The sequence below is a fragment of the Cyanistes caeruleus genome, chromosome 1 (assembly GCF_971803275.1).
Source record: "Cyanistes caeruleus chromosome 1, bCyaCae1.hap1.1, whole genome shotgun sequence".
Lineage (NCBI taxonomy): Eukaryota > Metazoa > Chordata > Aves > Passeriformes > Paridae > Cyanistes > Cyanistes caeruleus.
This window is the reverse complement of record NC_141701.1, coordinates 50777327-50792602: the sequence shown is the minus strand read 5'-3', so window position 1 is coordinate 50792602 and position 15276 is coordinate 50777327.

Genomic DNA, 15276 nt, shown 5'->3' with positions numbered 1-15276 from the left:
ATAACATCACTCTCACAGCTCAAAGCTATTTTTTACACTATAAAGGAGTTAGACAAGAGTGATTTTCACTAGCTCACTCCATCTTGTTTTAAAGCTCAGACAGACAAGCTTCATGAATCTTTCAATGACATTGCTGTTTAAATATGATGAAAAAGTAATTTTCTTCCTGGGACAGGGGCACATTTTCTTAGTTAAGTACGGCTACTGAGTAAAAGTACTATTTGCTTTGAAAAAGACAGAAAAAAGACAGGCAACAATTCCAATTCTCTGGTTTTATCAAAGCTACTTTTCTGCTCAGTGAAATTCCAGAGGCAATCCTTGGTCTGAAGAACCACTCAAAAATATAACATCATCTCTGTAGATCAAGGAAATATGTGCCAAAAAATTTCTTTTTTTTTCCATTTGGGGCTTTTCTTAAACACAGAGCAGCTAATATTCACTTATCTTTAGGTAGCTTTATCTTCTCACCCAGATTTTTACTGATGCTCTTTACCTTTTTACTGATGATTTTTGTCAAAAGCTACAAAAAAAAAGTATGTGTGCTTGTCTGTCTGTCAGGATTTATTGATTGTATTATACTCAATTATATTCTGTTTCATAATACTTAACGTATCTGTATCCATAGATGCTATAATGGTTTCATTTGTTACTGAAGAGCTATTTCAGTGATAATTGTAGCTCCTCCGGTGTTTATTTGAAAAAGTCTACTTGCACTTTCTTTGGAGGAGTAGGATAAGGTTCCAATAGTGTCCTTAAAAGATCACATCCACCCCATACTTTGTCTTTCCCGTCCTCCAAGGAACCACGAAGAACTGCTTGGAATCTAAGGTCAATCTAAACCAATCTGAGCAGCTGCAAAAGTTGCTGCATCCAAAATGTTCCATCGCCAGTAGAGGCTCATCATCTTTCCTGCTTATTGCTGCTGGGGTGTGCTGGCACTAGAACTGATCCCTGATTATTGATTTGGCACTGAAATGCACTTATCTCAACTGTGACTGCTCCCTATCAGATATTGCCATGTGTAATACGACTGCCTCCTTTTTTCTTTTCTTTTTTTTTTTTTTTTTTTAATTACTAATTATTTATGCAAGCAACAATAATTATCCATTTTGCACAAGGACAACTTGCCTTATTCATTTGATCACTCTGAAATTTGGTGGTAATAAAAACCAAAGTCTTCTTTGTTTCTAGCTGCTAAAATCCAACATTTTTTATAATAGCTGAGGAAATTCTACATGGCCACTACTGGCTCCGATATTAAACCACAGTTGGAAGTTGAGAGAGAAAACTCATCCAAATCTTTGAGAAGTATTTAAAAGATTAGCTTAAAGATTAAAGATTGCTTCTTTAATCAGAAATTGTTGAAATAGAAGTGAGAAAAAGGTCTCAAGTCTCCAAGTAAAACAGTGGGGGAACTTTAGGATCTGAACGTTAGGAAGGAAGCAAAGAGCAACAGAACACACTGTACAGAGATGGTTACTGCTAGTTCAAGCCCAAAAAAAAATTTACTGAATTGTGGAAGAATATTTATTTCATAATTATTATAATAAGATAGATAATAGAGAGTGTAGCCTAGGCAGGTCGAAGTTTGTAAACTCGTAACATTTTAATGCCATGATCCACATAGTCTCCTTCTACCACTTGTGTGATTTGTACAGACAAGGAAGAACATGCACCTCATACCACATTGTGTTTGATGTATTTGTATGTCTGCAAGCCAAATTACGTCTCACCTGATTGTCAGCATTTCATTAGAAAACTATTGTGTTTAACCATCTACAAAAACTTAAAACACTCATGGCTTTTTACTCTTCACTTAGAAATACATCTGTCTGTACGTATATGTGAGAAGCAGGCCTCCTAAAATTTGAGCTTTCTGTCAGGGAGCAGGAAGGGTCGGCTGCTCCCTAAGGGATGGGGAGCCAGGTCTACTGCAATAAGACAGGTCCGAGATCAAGCCCAGCATAAACCCACTGGGACCTGGGTCATCAGGGTCTGTGACCAGCACTATTGAGATCAGTCCTACCCTGCAGCTCCAGCAGAAACTGAAGACCCCAGGGTGAGCTGAAATTGTGCTTCTGGGACAAATGGGCAGAGGCTATGGGAGAGAGTTCCAGGTGAGGTTGATGAGAGTCATTACTGCACTCAAAATCATCTCACTTCTCACCTTTGCATCTTTGAATGTATTACATGGCTTGTAATAATTGTTCTAGCTCCTGATACCTTGTAAAGAAAAGGACTGGGTTTTTTTTTTACTACTTGTTCTTAGCTTCTCCCAAAATGTGCCTGTCCTTAGCTGTGCCTCTGTCCTCATTATCAGAAGATACATACAGGAGGTGAGGGCAAAGCAGTCCAAGTACAAAACAGTGTTAAACAAACACCTACCAAGAGTGTACAACCTTCAAGTTTGTGTGAGGTTGTATAGGATTGGTCAGGAGCAGAAAGAAGCAGAAACACAATTGATTAAATGCAAATACTTGCAAATATTCATATATTCAGTCTTCAAAGTCTGTACAAATACCGACTGTAATATCATCTTTGTCACTCGTTGCTTTGATCTTGTCATTCATCTGGGTTAACATCCTTTTCTATTACAAATTTAGGCTTAATTTCATTGTCTTCAAAGTTCCGTACTGTTCCACCTCTCTCTACTCATTTGAACTTCAAGTTGCTGTTCTTTCTGTTCAGTGCTTCTATAATCAACCGTGTCAAGGAGTGAAACCAGAAGAATCGGAATTTAGATGAGCACTGTGAAGTAAGCTAACTTCTCAGTCTTCCAAGACAGAGTAATTGTTCCAAAATAAATTGGTGATTATTACATAATAGAAGGAACACACACTGAGTTTTACCAGCAGATCTATAGCATTTTACTTTTTCTGCTAAAAATATTCTAGTCCATTTTCTAGAGGGGGTTTCTCTGAAGGCTTCTCTCAGATGGAACATTTCCTTTAGGAGTAATCCCTAGAAATGCTTGACAAAAGTTTGCATTTCAGACGTCTTCATAAAAGGCAAAGAACTGAAGCAGACAACTGAAATAGTAATGTCTGATGCCATCAGTGCTAATATTGACTGATCATATCTGCAAATGCCCTTCAGATGGTTTTTCCAGTTGGGAAAACATATTTCTGACATCTTGGGTTCGTTCCACCAAAAATGCACAGAAGCAAAAGCCAAATGAAAAGCCACATTCAATATAAGGTTAGTGTCCTTTCTGCCTGTGAACTTCTCTTGAGTTTGTTCACTCATATGTTTTTCTCATTTTTCTTGCACAGCTCTAAATTAGCATCAGATAATAGGATCTGTGCCTTGGCATAAGATTAAGTTTTCCCGAAAGTTCATTTACAGCTAATTAGGAGTTTGTGAAACAGAAGAAGTGAAATATGCAGCCTCTTTGGTTCTCTTTGTGGGTTTTAAAAACAGTCATTGATGGATGGAATTATCATTCCTCCATCCTCTTTATTACTAGTTTATTACCTCTGATTTAGCAATGTAGCATTCATGTTGTCAGCAGCACCTCCAGACAACTTGCTGCTATTACTTTGATGCAATTGCCATAGGAGATGCATAAGACATTATTCATATGGATCCCATTGGAATAAGAAGATTTTTTTTTTCTTACAGTCATAGTTGAGTGGAAGGATGTAAACTTTATATCTTGTCTTTCAAATGAAAAAAAAAACAAACTCCCATGAAGTCTTCTTTAACAACAATTTCTACTGCTGCAAAATACTGGAACACCATCTCATCAGAGGCAGTTCTAAGCAGGCAGGCCCAGTAGTCCGTGGTGCAGAATCCATCAAAGAGGCAGGATATGAGCACAGATGTAAGTACAAACTCTCACACCACCACCTGTGATGAATGCAGGTTTTTACCCTAATACGTTAAAAACTTGTTTATTAGTAAATTGTATGTTATAATGATGACATCTCTAAAGTACACAGTTTGTCTTAGTCATTCGTATAATTTAGTTAATATTTTAAGTATTTCAAAGTATTTGAATGATTTATTTTTTAATGATTGTACCGTGTCAGGAGAGGTAATACACAGTTGAAAGGTTCACATGTAAAAATCCATTGTTATTTAGCAATTTTTTCTTATTCTTTATTTTCCTTTTTTAATATCTGCTTTTTTAGAAAGGGGAGGAATATATTTTGATGTACTTATGATTGAATTCTTGTTGGTGTTCGCTTGTGCAGAATGATGAAGAGGCGTGAAAGTTAAATGTGCTTCATACCATCATTTTTTCCTCTTGATTGCTTTCATACCAACAGCAGATGTCCAGTGAAGGGGACACAAATATTTCCCTTTAGCAAGTCATTCCACTGAAAATAATGGGAGCTTATTTAAATAGTGTAGCTCTGAGGAAACAAAGGGGGGAGCAAACACAGGAGAGAATAAGAGCAGAAATGTACTCAGCCAGAGAATGACTTTATTTACATGCAGTGAATTTTTTTTAGCATTTTACACATAATAAAATTAGTAGCAAATCAACTACCCATTGATTTTTCAAAAGCATTGGGAATGATAATTTGAAATTTGTTGTGGCCATGGATGCTATTGATTCTCCTGCTTCTTGCACTATTGTGCTAAAAATCAATTACTTAATATTTTACATTATACTGTTAAATTATTTTATTAAGTCTAGATTAAGAATTATGATGGATACAAATGTATGTGCTAAAACATAATGCTGAAATGGATTCCTTTCACAAGTTTAAATACCCATTCTGATGAGAAGAGTGATTGTCAAAGTAAAAGCATGATAAATAAAACTCAGGAAGGCTTTGCAGATGTGGTGAATCATTACTTATTACTTTGTTTTTCAAAATGAGTGTTGATCCTGCTGTTGCTTATTGTGCAGAACTTAGATTAAAGTTAATGGGATTTATATGCACAGGAAAGCTGAATTGTGGAAGATTATGGGGTTTTTACCATCACACCATTACTAGTGGAAATTACACCTGTGGTTTGGGGCAAAATCATTACCCATATAAAAAAAATCGAGCCACATTTGAAGGACTTACAGCTCTCAAAAAGGTGAATCTCTGTCAAATAAGAAAATGTTGTTCTCTCCCTTCTTTCAGATAGATTCTAAGTCAACTTCTCGTCAAAAATCCTTTTTTTTGTTTACAGTACAAACAAAAAAATAGTAAAATAATGTTGCTAAAAATTAGGCACCAGAAAGTTTTAAGACACCTAGATTAAAACACTTTTGAAACATCAGGGCTATACCTCTGCCAAATTCAAAGGTTCAGGGGCAAACAATGAATTGACAGAGCTCTTCAGAGTATAAATGAATGAATGAAGTGCAATAACCTTTGTAGTCAGAAGCATTGCAGATACAACCTAAAAGTTTCCTAGATTAGAGTTCCTTCCTTCTGAGCACCAAATGCTTTGGAATAATCCATATTATAATGGGAAGTAACTGCTTCTGTTACTGGAAATAACAGCTTAACAGCTCTGAAATGCCTCAAACCCAGGGATGCACAGCTTCTGGAACAGAGTAACTGGGGAAAAACCCAAAAGGAGAAATCAAAATATTTTTTATTTTCCTGATCACACTAGTAGAAGGACAAGCCTACACCTGATTTGTCTGCTATAATGTTTTCACCAGTAGTGCTGTTCCTGTTTGAACAGCAGTCCTGCTCCCAGTGAAGCCAGTAGTAGCACTCAGGCTGTACTTCAGGATGCTAAGCACCATCCTATGCTTGTGACAGCTCCCCATTGTCCATACTGATTTTGATATGCAGCTGTGCAGAATGAGGCAAAGGTGATGGTGAAATGCCAGAGTGAGGCCTGTTTGTTCTCTTCAAATGGAGAACACATAAAGCTCCTGAGCCCTGTGAGTTCACCATCGTGACTCACGGGAGCTACAACATTTTGGTGGCTAAGAAGCTGCCTGAAGTAGATAACCAGTGTGCAGTCCTTGTTCAATGTCAAGATGTTGCATATGGAGCAACAGGCTGTCCAGCTATGCACCCTGTAAGGCATGGCTCTGTCCTAAGGCCATTCCTCAAACCATGGACACCTAGTTTGACAAAGAGCAGGTCATCTTCCTGGTAGGTTTGACACAGCTGGTGGCTTTGCATAATGATACAAAGACAGCTTTTGTAAGCCTGGACCAAAGGAGTATGTCTGGGGAGACTTGAATCCATGCAGAGTGGGCAGTATTCCTGCTATGGGTTATGTTCTCTGTTGGGATGGTCTGGAAACTTTTTGCGTTATTCTGCCACCAGTTTGGGGAATAACAGTCTGAAAATTGTTGTGAAGTTATTTGGCAGGGGTGGTCTTTACAGTGCATTTGGCCTTAAGGCTGTGTCTGAAGATGCTCTTACAAGATAGCACAGAGGTAGATGTTAAAGACATCAAAAGGAAATAGCCTATTTTATTCATGCCTTTTTCTAGTTTTGAACTTTGTGTGTTTGGCTCTGCTAACAGTCATTAAGTGCACTGCTAAAATAATAAATTTAAATTAGAAATGAAATCTGACAGGAGTTGGGAGGCAATGAAATCATAAAGATGAATGAATGACTTATTAAATTAGTCAAACTTGCATGCCATGTCAATATTTCTGCTAATATTAAAAATAGTGATTGTACAAGAAGATAATGTAAACAATGTCACATATTTGTAAGGCTCATAGTGCCTGGCACAATTAAGTGAGAAAGCTGTCATTCTGTACATCACAAAAAAGAAAGAACCAAGAATTACATAGAATTCCTTCTCTCACAACTTAGCAGTATTTTTGCCCACTTATGGTTACTTTCTCCAAAACCAATGCTTAGATCTTCAGTCATCATAAGTTATGTTTTGACCTTTATAAATACCATTTTGACATAAATGTGCTGCAGCTTCTTTAATCTGTTGCAGCTCACTTGGCCGCAAGACTTTCTTCACTAACAGCAGAACACCAGCTGTATTAGTTGTGTCTGTCTTAGATAAATGTAAGTGAAAATGTCTCTCCTAGTCACTGAACATTTTAGGTTTTACTGAGGAGCAAACATTTCTCAGCTGCTTTTGATGCCTTTGAGAACAGTTTTTCTCATTTTTTCTTAATTCTTCTCTGTGATTCAGTTTCAAAGCAGAGACTCTAAGAGAAACACCAAAGTCAGGGGAAGGAAAAGAATGGAAGAGTAGCAAAGAAATAAAGGAAAAGTGCAGTTAAGAAAAACCCAACATGTAACAGAAGCACTAATGAAATGGGATGCTGTGAAGGGGGAGAGGAATTGGAGACCCAGAATAAAGGGATTCAGAAAATGATAAAACAATTGTGACTGACACAGAAAGCTGGAACTTACCAGTAGCTAACACGAAAAAGACATTTGCAATAAGAACAGTCTGCTTATACCTCATGGTCCTTCCTACCCAGCCCATTTGAGAAATATTAATGGAGGAGAGCAGTCTACAAGACATAATGGAAGATGCAAAAAGCTCTCATTATGTATGTGTATGTTATGTGATTGCTGATCTCCATTGATGACATATTTTTCAATTCACTGAGTTCTTTAGGTGGGAGAAATCAGAAAATATATCAGTAGCATTATTTTCGTTCTTTTCAGAGTGAAAAGAAATGTCAATGCTTTCATGTGTAATATATGTGTAGTATTTGTTTTATAAAGAATTACAGTCTATAAAATGCAAACTATTTTTAAAACTTTAAGTAATTAATGCTATGGATATTACTCATACATAAATAAAAGAGTTTGCAGAGGACGGATCCAATATTAAAAGAGAAGTTTTAATGTGTAGAGTGCTAGAATGTTTTCAGATGCTTCAAAATGTGGGAAAATGATTTTTTTCAGATGTTACAATGAAGTGAGTAGTAACTTTATCAATTTAAGAGGTCTACTTTGTAGTATATACTGAGAGTATTCTTTGAGTTTGTGTTATGTCATCCTCAGCAGCTGGTTTATTTGAAAAACACATTTAATGCTTCTCTGGGCAAAAATAAAAATATTAATAACCACTAGTTCTCACTAATAATTTTACTTGACACAAGATTTCTGGTTCATCCTCAAGGACCAGTTCTGGACAAATTTAAGTGGAAGAATGATAGATTGGTGTGAGTGGTGATGTTTTCATCATCATTGAACAGAGAGAGGTTAATGTGGTACTGTGCAGAAGAGAGTAGGACATTGTTGCAAAAGGAGAACTCCGGAGGGAAAGAGGGGATTTACCAATCTCAATGGCAAAAAAAAAAAAAAATCCCCCAAAACCCCAAATAACACATCCCCAGATTTAGGGCAGAGATCAGTTTAGATCAGGAGGAAATGTTCCAAAGCACCTGTAGGTTTCAGAGAATCTCATAAGATAATCTCAAAGACATTTACTTTCTCAACTTCAATTCCAGATTTTTCTGACACATCCAATTTGAAGGGTATAAATTTGATCTGCAAATCACTCTCACAGTGCATGACTGGAGGGCGTGGGAATGTGCAGATGCTGCAGTAGACTGGAAGACTATAACTTTTCTAATTGAAAAAAAAGGATACTAGACTGCTAGACAAAAAAAAATCTTCAGTTCAAGAGTGTTAGTTTCAAACTAGGAACTTGAGAAACTATAGGAGGTTTCAAAGCAGAGGCGCTTCGCATAAAAGCACATGAAAGTGAACAGATTACTCTATTTGCATCAGTTTAATGGATAATGAGGTTAATTTGTAACTGGATAACTTACCCCGTATTCCTGTCTACCTTGCTAGGTGTATGTGTTTATTTACAGCTACAGAAAGGAAGCATATTTGTATGGGAATAATTAAAAGAGATATTTGTATACATGACCTGCACAGACACTCTTGGCAAGATCATCTGCTCTGAAGATTATATTCCTGCTGTTCAAATGAAAATCTGATTTCATTTAGACAAACCTTTCACTGCTTTTTAATAACAAATGAGAGACAATGCTACACATTAACTATATGGCTAAAATATCACACATGCTGAACAGATATCATTGTCAAAGCAAATGAGCATTTGGATGATACAATGATAAGAATAATGTAATTAAATTCATTTTCATACCACTGATTTTATCACCCCATTTTCACACTGTTCCTTCCAGCCATATGCTTTGTTTCCATCCAAATCTGCTCATTAGGGAAGAGTGACTAACATTTGTTCCAGACAATGCTGAAATCAGGTCCTGGGTTTCCTGGAATAAGGTTTAATTCATTTGAAGAAGTAAGAATGTAGTAAGAAAGAAGAGAGGGAGAAGCTGATATAAAATGGAAAAGCCCATGAACACAGCTGGGTAAAGAACTGGGAAGCTGAGGAGGCAGATGATCAAAAGGATTTGGAAAAAAAATTAAAGTAGGGGAAAATGAAAAAGACATAAACAAGGATGAAAGGGAAAGAAGGAAAAAGGATAAGAAGGGGAGAATGAAAAGGAGCCTGTTAATGGTAGCTGGAGATAAAAGGGGAGAGGGAGGATAAGGCATAAAATGAGACAGAATTTAATTATGCATACTTTTCTTTAAATGGCCATCTAGCCTCTAGCTCTGTGGGCCAAGTGTCTGTTTCAGTTTGATAGGTGGAACAAGCTTGTTGTGTATCACAGCTTAAATATTTAGCTCCAGTGGTACTCTGAAAGGAGCTCCCTGTTCTTACGGAGACACTGGGCAGGATGCGATGCTGGGGATCAGAGCGCTGAAGGAGCAGGAACTCAAGTAGCAATGCTCACCCCCAGGGCCAGGCTGGCAGGATCTCACATGCGTTCCTCTGCCAGTGGGAAAGTGGCACTTGTGAAACTGAGGGCTGCTTTACTCTTTCCTGAGGGTGGAGATGTGCTTTGACTGTTTTGTTTGTCAGGGCCCACAGGACCAAAGTACTTGGACTATTTGAGCATTTCTTAGAGTTTTGTATACCTGTCTGACTGTACTGCAGCCTTTGCATCCATGTCTCTGCCTTCAAGTGCCCCCTTGGCTTTCTGGTGTCGTTTTGGCAGCATGTCTCCTTCCCCTCACTTCAAATTGGGCATTAAGAGGGGAACCAAGGAATCATTCTCTGATCAGAACTGGCTGGTTTTTGTTAGGAGCAGGGCAAGAGTTAGGATTCAGCCTTTCTGAATTTAGCATTTTTAGAATTGGAATCTTGGTGTTTTACTTAAGCTATTAGTATACAAAAGTTCTTCTAATGGCTAAGTTTATAAAATGTTAAGCTTTGGGAAGTCCTGAAGATCACAGATGAAACTTTCAGCTCCATCCTTAGATAAAGAGATGTGTCTTTATGCTCTTGAAGTGGCTTGCTAGCGCTTGATAGGAGCTTCATACATTCCTGTAGGAATCCAGTAGGTCAGGGAGGGAACCACTGACACACTGAGAGAAAACTGACCCCTCCAACTGAGGCTTTTCTGGGAACAAACCACAGAAGAGCCTCTATGAGATGGTCCTTCTCTTTTTCCTGAATATTCTCAGGTCAGAAACTAAAAATGGTTTATTTTCTCCTGTTCTGCTCCTTCAGAAAGAAAACACCATTGTCAGAAATGTTAAAAGAATTGCTCTAGAGTCATGATGACTCACAGCATTGAACCGGTCTTCATGATAAGGATAATAAGATTTTACATTTTGAGGCCTGTTTTCCAGTTCAATCAACATCAACAGTCTTTGGATCTATTTTTCTTTTAATATCTCTAGTACTGTTGCAATATATTAATTTTTGATAGTGGGGATGGGGGGATATCTTGCTGTCTATTGCCACCATGTAAATAATGTGTAGGAATGTGCAATATATTTCATCTCTCCAAGTGTGTATAATTTATAAGAGAACTAAACTTGCTAAACAGTGAGGTCATGACATGCTCTGGCCTCTTGGTCCCTCAGCAGCAAACCATGGTGCAATATAATACCTTTTCTGTCTATACAAACTTTCTTTATTTTGATTAGAAAAGTGAACAGAACCCAGTGGATATTTATGGCTGGGACTCACATGATAATACATGAGGATGCATGTCCTCATGAGAACAGCAGTTTATACATAACCAGAAACCCCAATTTCTTTCTCTTTGTCCAAAAGGCTGCTTTATGTAAGGCTGTATTAAATTTCTTTAAGGCTGTAAGATTTAAGGTTATTTCAGCTTTGCCTTTTCATTAGCTTTCTTTCCCCCTTACTGTGTCATCTCATTTCTCTCTCTCTTCTTCTTGTAGCTCTGATTCTGTGTCCTTTAAGAAAAGGCTTCTAATAGCATCCCACTATTTCCTAAATGAGTTCAAGTCCGTTTGGCTTAGAACCCAAGTGCCAGAAGGCCACTGCTGACATTTTTAAAACTCTTTGAGATTCATCTCCTCTGAACCTCTTCTGAACACACGTGCAAGGTGGGAGTTTAAAAGGTCACCTAAGGCTAGTGAGATAGTCACATTCTGTTAGTATACAGTGTTTATGTTACTACCCATTTCACAGCACGTTGGTTGTGCTTAGGAACTAAGGGACAGCCACAGGGAAAAGACAGAAGCCACCTATCATCCCAAACATTTAGAGGTCTAAAATGCAGGTGGTTTTCTACACTTTTGTCGAGATGCCATCCTTTATGTAAGTCTGTATACTTGATGTGTTCTTACCTACATGTATTGTCATAACATGTGACTTGACATACACCCCTTTTTATGTATACTTGGGAAAAATAAACATATCAGTGCAGGTGGAGGTTTAACCAACAAAGAGGCAGGTTATTTCAGCTGATGGAAAAATAATTAGCAGCTGACCTTCTTCTGCTACTGAGAGGAAGACCAATGAAAGAATGTTCATATGACATATAATGTGGTGTTTAGATACTGGCATTTAAGAAACTTGCATCCAAAGCATTTTTATGGACATTATGGCTATTAAGTCTATTGGTTTGCTCTTTCACTTTTTAAAAAAATAACATGAAAAAAACACAAGCAAAGGGGACACAGAATGTTAACTTGCCCTCAGATCCAAGTCTAACCTTTGGATTTAAATCCAACGTCTCAAGGGACTTCAAAGAAAGCTTTACACAGTCATCTAGAGAAAAAACTAAATTGAGCCAGTAAAAAAGGAATCCTCACACCTGCAGTTCCTGTTTTTATCAGTATTTCATCTCTAGACATTTTGTTGAGAGAGAACTGGTGCCCAAATTTTCTGCAGGTTAAAAATGTACCCTAACCACTTGCCGACCAAATGATTGTTTTATTTTTTTCTTTCTCTTTTTTACAAACAATTTTACCACAGGAATTTAGAGATTTTTCTTTCTTTCTATAAAGCCTGGAAGTAGACATTTCAACAATTCATTAGTTTTCCTCAAAAAATGATACCTCTTCCATAAATTGAACATTTTAAGTAAAAAGCTGTTGTGGTGTTTGATTCTTCCCAGTAGCTTCCTTATTTGTAAAACCACCATGACTACATTGTTGTATTTTAAAAATCATAAACACTTACTGTTCTTCTTCAAGAAGGAGAATAGAAAATTATTCTTTACTTCTGTCAATAAGATAATGTTCAAAATTACTCACACAATTCAAAATCAGATTTCTAGGGGTTTATGTTTGTTCTGTAACAAGTAGAAAACAAGCCTTAATAGACATAGAAAATGTGAGTTCAGATGTATTACTAAATCATATTTTAAGGTGAGAGAATATGCTAAAATGTTATTCAGTAAAGAAATAAATGCCTTTTGTGGAAACAAGGTGTAGGCTGTCTTGTCCTCCAAAATCTGCAGCGAGCACTTAATCAAATTTCAGACATACACCGAAGCAAGCATATTCAGTGATCAGTGTTACCACCATTCTGTGGTAAGCAAACATGAAGAAGGAAATTATTGGGTGTTAAGAGCCTGTGAGAGCTTGTTTGGAAGTTGGTGTCACTAATGTGTTTCAAAGGAGAACTAAGGCAGCATCTGCATTCCCAGATATGGTAAAGTAATTTTAAAGACATTTGGGTTTTATTCTGCTATTTAAACCACACCATGTCTTGAATGGATACAACACTGGAGAAATTTTTTGGGCTTTTTATCTAACTATTTTTAGTACAGAGGATGGAGTTACATCCTTCTTTGTTCTCCATATAAAATCTTAGGATAACTGTGGCTGCTTCAGCCAGCTACTGACTTAGCTGGCTTCTGCTCCAGCCATCATGGAAGGAGTACAAGAAAGGCTGCTGTTAGTCAAGGAGGCAGTCAAATGGTTAGTTTAACCCTCTCTGTGTATTAAGCAATAAGAAGTAAATAATTTCCCTTTGAATGATTAAGACTCATTTAGCACTCATGATGCATTTTCTCAAAAATTATGGGATTGTTACAAGGAAGGAGAAAAATGTAGGGCTATGTCTGCTAAGAAGTTACTCAGAACTTTAGATGTTTTGCATTCCCAAGTTCTGCAAATGTTCATTGCAATATCAATAAAAAAGGCAAGCTTTTATATGCTTTTTCAGTAGAATACCATTCATAGTTACATGAACATAAATGCTTCTGGTGGGTTATGAATGCCAGCTATCTGCTCAATAGGTGGGCCTTTTTGGCAGCTGAATGTGAGTTAACTGTTCTGCTTCGTGTGTCTTTGCTGACTCAGTTCTGAAGCATGCCAAATTTCATTAACAGGTACCCAAAAAATTAATTTGATTTTTTCATTCTTTTCATAATTTCGAAAAGTTTCATCCTCTCTATGTAGTGGCAGTCTGCTTTAAAAAACGGAACTGGTGAAGTTAAAAGTTATTTAGTCATGACTGAAAAATAAAAGTAAAATAAAAAAATTGTTTTGCAAAATTAATGTAACTGTACATATTTAAAATTGTACACAAATTTTACATAATAAATCATTTAGCACATTGTTTTGTTTGCTGCATCCAGCATCTTACTCAAGTCTCCCCTTGTTCCCAGATAAGCTTTCAGGAATAATAAATACCCCCTTAAGGGAATATGTGTTTAAGCAAATAACAACTGCCAAATAATTTATCACATGTAACCACTGGTCTCCATTCTTATTTAGCAGCATTTCATTCTAGTGCTTGTTTAGGAGAAGTTAAGCTTAATGTCTGTTCTCTGTATTTTTTTTTTTTGAGAGCTTCTTTTCATCACGTATTCAAAGCTTGAACTAGACTGTCCCTTTTTTTGTGAACAAAAGCATTTCAGTGGGACTTTGCCTATGGGACCCTGTGGCAGAGAGAATCCTATTTTATTCTTGGCATGAAACATACAAAAGAAGTCCTTATTTGATTCAGGTTCAATAAACAATAGTTGGTACTTATTTGCATGGGGTAAGCTCTATGCTTAACTTTTGGCTAGTTCAAGTTTTTCCTTCTGTTCAATATTTATTTCTTTAATTTATTTAGTGCAGCAATATATGGATGGTGTTTTTCTGAGAACAGAAACAGAATGAATAGTCTGACTCCTTGTGGTTTCACTGAACTTTTTTCAAGGTCATAACAGTTTACTAAGACATGACTGCCTCTAAGGTCCAAGTTACCAAGAATTTATTCCAATTTTAAAATGGCTTGGCTTTAAAGAAAAAAGAGGGAGGAAAAAACCCATGCATTTTCATCTAGTTTATTTCACTATGATATTGAATAACAAAAGATAATATTCTGCACCCATCAAACAGATACAATTCCTCTGACGCAATGGATTTGTGTAAGCAAATGTCTTGTAGCTTTTGGTGTGTATGAGGAAGGAAGTTTTAAATAGATCATTTCAAACAGTGTTATAAATCAGTCTTGACTACACAAAAATAAAAGATGTGCTCCTTTACTTGCAGTTTATTCTCTTAAAGTCACATTGTCCTCTGGAGTCATGGAGCAGAAAATGAACAGGAGTGATCCTGACTATTTGTATTGCTGACGAGTTTAGCTCAATTTGTCAGCTCTTTAACCAATAGATGATACTGAAAGCTGGACTCTGCAGTGGTCTGAGCATTACATGGCTTAAGTTGGATATGATTCCCAGGACAGATTTAGACAGGATCTGTATAATCTAGGGAACATGCTGACTGTCACTGTGTCTAGGTGAGAAGTGGAAAGGACAACATCTCTGTTTCTGCCTAGGCTACTTGACTCCTGAGTGATGCAAGTGTGACAAGCACCACTATTCAGAAAGACAGTGATGGACCTCAGCTACTACACACCAGCAAATGGCCACACAAGAACTGCATCACCAAGAGATATCTGTAAATGCTTGAGGCCTGCTCCCACTGATCCCTTGTTCAGTGATCTAAATGTCTGATCTGACTTGTGGAATTAAACTTTTGCTCTCTTTGGAGTAGCAAAAGGGCTCCTGGTTACCTGTGAGCTGTTAGACACAGACCTGGGCTCAGCAGCTGCCTGTAGATGTAGGTATGC